Source organism: Pinus tabuliformis, chromosome 9 (genome assembly GCF_031772625.1).
Source record: "Pinus tabuliformis cultivar Carrire ecotype Pingquan chromosome 9, CPIR1, whole genome shotgun sequence".
Classification (NCBI taxonomy): domain Eukaryota; kingdom Viridiplantae; phylum Streptophyta; class Pinopsida; order Pinales; family Pinaceae; genus Pinus; species Pinus tabuliformis.
The window spans coordinates 641,748,291-641,751,555 of record NC_142307.1 but is presented as its reverse complement, the minus strand read 5'-3'; the positions used below and the strand labels follow the sequence as shown (position 1 = coordinate 641,751,555).

Below are 3,265 nucleotides of genomic sequence, written 5' to 3'. Positions count from 1 at the left end.
CCTTTATCTTCTTCTTTGTCTGGTTTTCCACTAGAGCCTTAAATTATTTAAACATGTCAAAGACTTCAGATTTCTTCTTGAGGAAATATATCCATGTATTACTTGAGAAGTCATATATAAATGATACATAGTACACAAACTTAACCAGTAATGGAACTGACACAGGTCTAAACACATCCTTGTGCACAAGCTCTAGTATCTATTTCACCCTCTTAGCACTAGAGGGGAAACTCACCCAATTCCGCTTCTCATATACACAATTTTCGCAGAAATTAAAATCCAGAGAGAAATTAGACATACCTTCTACCATACCATTACCATGAAGTATTTGAAGGCCCTTCTCTCCAATATATCCAAGCCTTTAATGGCATAGCATGGTCTTTTCTCCAGAGACCACTATATTTTCTGCTCCACTTTCAAGAACCACAAAACTGTTGCACCCACCAATAACAGTGCTACCCTGAAGCTTGTACAAAGTTCCAATCTGAATTCCCCGCATCAATACCAGTTCTCCTTGAACCATCTTGTAGGTATATTTCTCAAACACTGTTTTTACGCCTGCATCATCTAGCTTGCTAACAAAAGTTAGATTTTTGGCCAATGCAGGAATATGCAGAACACCCGAAAGTGTTCTGTTGGACACCTAATCCTAAATGGGTTAGTGTGGAAGCCGAATAGACCAACGCAGTCCAAGAGACCTTTGGATCTGAAACCCAAGAGTCACATAATGTACTATAAATGTATATCTCCTGTTAATAAAAAAATGTACTCACATGATTTATCATTCCTATTCTATGTTTCCCATGTGTGTTTAACATGGTATCAGAGCAGGCGTATTCCTGCCCTGTATAATTAATTTGAGCCATTTGTTTATGGCCTTTCTGTGCAGTGTATTTCTGCCTATTCCTTTATACAGACCTGTGCATTGTCTGCCATATTCACTTGAACATATGAAACGTTCCTCTCTCTGCCTCTGCCAGCGCTCTCTCCTCTAGTGTAATTGCATTCGTTGGTTAACGCCTCTGCCTCTGCCAGCGCTCTGTCCTCAAACGGCTATGTCAATCTGCCACATCTGCTCTAATACAGTCCGGCCTGCGCCTTGCTCTTCTGTTGCGCTGTCATTCTGACCTGATTTGAAACGTTTGCACTATCCTTGTACCTGCGCTCTGGGCCTGACACGGTATCTCTGCGCTTGTCAGCTATGCGTTTTATATATTCTCCCATGCAAAAATGCAAAAACGCTTCTGCCATTATTCTTTGTATCAATTCATCGAATCACTGCACCTCATTATAACCTGTTAGTGAGTAGAGCGACGATTTCTCCCTAATGTCTATGCCTGACATATCGATTTGGTTACAGTTTGGGTAGCAGCGTATTCTTTGGGCTTTGTTATTTTCAAATCTATTAAAGCAAAGGACATCGATGTTGATATAATGAAAGAGAAGTTGCTTCGTAGTTTTTTGAGAATTTGAATAAGAAACTTCATCTGTAAAAACCATTTTCTTCTTTCTTCATATTAATGGCATGCAGAAAGTTCAACTCATCATCGTGTGGACCAGTTGGATCTGACTAGAGAAAGGGAAGTTGATCGCCTCGTCAAAAGGCTATGAACCGAAGCTGCCCACAAATTCTGGGATTGTTCACGTGTTGTCGAATTCTCGGGACAGATTGTTCTCATTCCTGTTCTACCATATCGAGATTTCTGCTCAACATCACCAATTGCAACGACGCTGCGCTGTGCAAAGTTGGAATCTGAAGCTCAAGAGATTTAGCATGCGACTGCTCAACACATTTCGAGGCAGTCACGCGTGCCGAGGACAAATTTGAGAGGTGGGCGTATGTATATCAGCATCTTAGCGTGTGGAGGCGTATCAGTGTGTAGAGGTGTATCAATCTATGGAGCATGTTGAATAAGATAAGGACCAGCGTACAACGCCAATACCGATATACGTGTGGAGTCTCGCCCTAAAGTCTTGCCCGATCGGAAGATGAGCGGTCAATCACTCGGCCGTCGTGGTTTCAGAAGGTGAAGCGATTGAATTGCAGTGTGGATTTTGTGAACGTGCACTCTTAGAATTGTTGACTCAAGGTCTGGAACAACATCAAAGGCTCATTGTGGTACTTAACTCCACTGATACTGTTTTTTCTCATTAAGATGGACTTAACATACTCCTTGTAGTATCCTTTAATGGTGGGATCAGAGAAAAAGGAATCATTTGAAGACCCCACATTTATACCAGCTGCTTGTGCCCATTCTACATATTGAACCTTGCCACCATAGGCATTGAGATTATTAACAAGGCTGAAAATCAACCTAAGTCCATTCCGTCTAGCTTCCACGATAACAAAATCTAATTCCCGGAAAACCCTCTCATCGAAAATTTCAGGTAACTGTTGAAGAGCATTGTATCCTCCATCATTAAAGGCCCATGTTCGAACCACGGTGAGACCCATTTCCGCACCTCTCCTGAGTATTTTCTTCACTCTGTGCCTGTTGAAATCGTCCACGCTTTGGTCCATTAACCAGTACGAATTCCACCCATTAACATACAATTCGTTGCCATCCACCACAAAGTGAGATCCATTCCGCTCCATTATTGTCATGTCCTTGATAGGGATCTGATCAGTGTGGGGAACGAGCCATTTGATCAGTTTGTATTGCTTATTTGGTTCGGTGCAATTACAATCAACATCGTTGCTCCGTTCTTCCTATTTCGACCTCAGTGGTGTGAATTCTATGTGCATTAATTAAGTCATGGGATCAAAATGTTAAAATCCATTGATTGCAGTACATGGCTTATGTGTGTCCTGGTAGTATATGTGTTGGACAAAATCCCATTAAAAGGTATGGTAACATCATAGTGGAATGTTCTTTTGCTGGAAGTTGATGGAGCGTTGGTTATTTGGCAAGAATACCGATTAGACTCAAGCCCGAATTGAAAGCATGTGTGTTTAACATACCTCCACACCGCGTCTCTTTTAATGGAATAAACCCTACATTCGATGTATTGATGATGCACAATCTATCTTGCGTGATATGTTGAAGAAGAAATGCTCAGCTGGTTATCAGCGCCACCAAAAGGAACCTTATCAGCTGTTCACATTCCATTCGTGGGTTTTGAATAGCAAGGGTGACTGTGTGTTGATTTGGCATCCGTTCACTGAGATTGAAGTTCTGCCCACGAAAGGGCAAGTTTCATTCTGTTTCAAGGGACAAGTTCTTTTCCCTTCTAGTGGCCGACTTTAGTCTAAGAAATAGGTTGA

General features: G+C 41.7%; 1 pseudogene; it reads right to left on the bottom strand.

Moving 5' to 3' along the window:
* Nucleotides 1-2,071: 2,071 nt before the first annotated feature.
* LOC149150277 (mannan endo-1,4-beta-mannosidase 2 pseudogene) lies at nt 2,072-2,596 on the bottom strand (annotated as a pseudogene).
* Between the last annotated feature and the right edge of the window lie 669 nt (nt 2,597-3,265).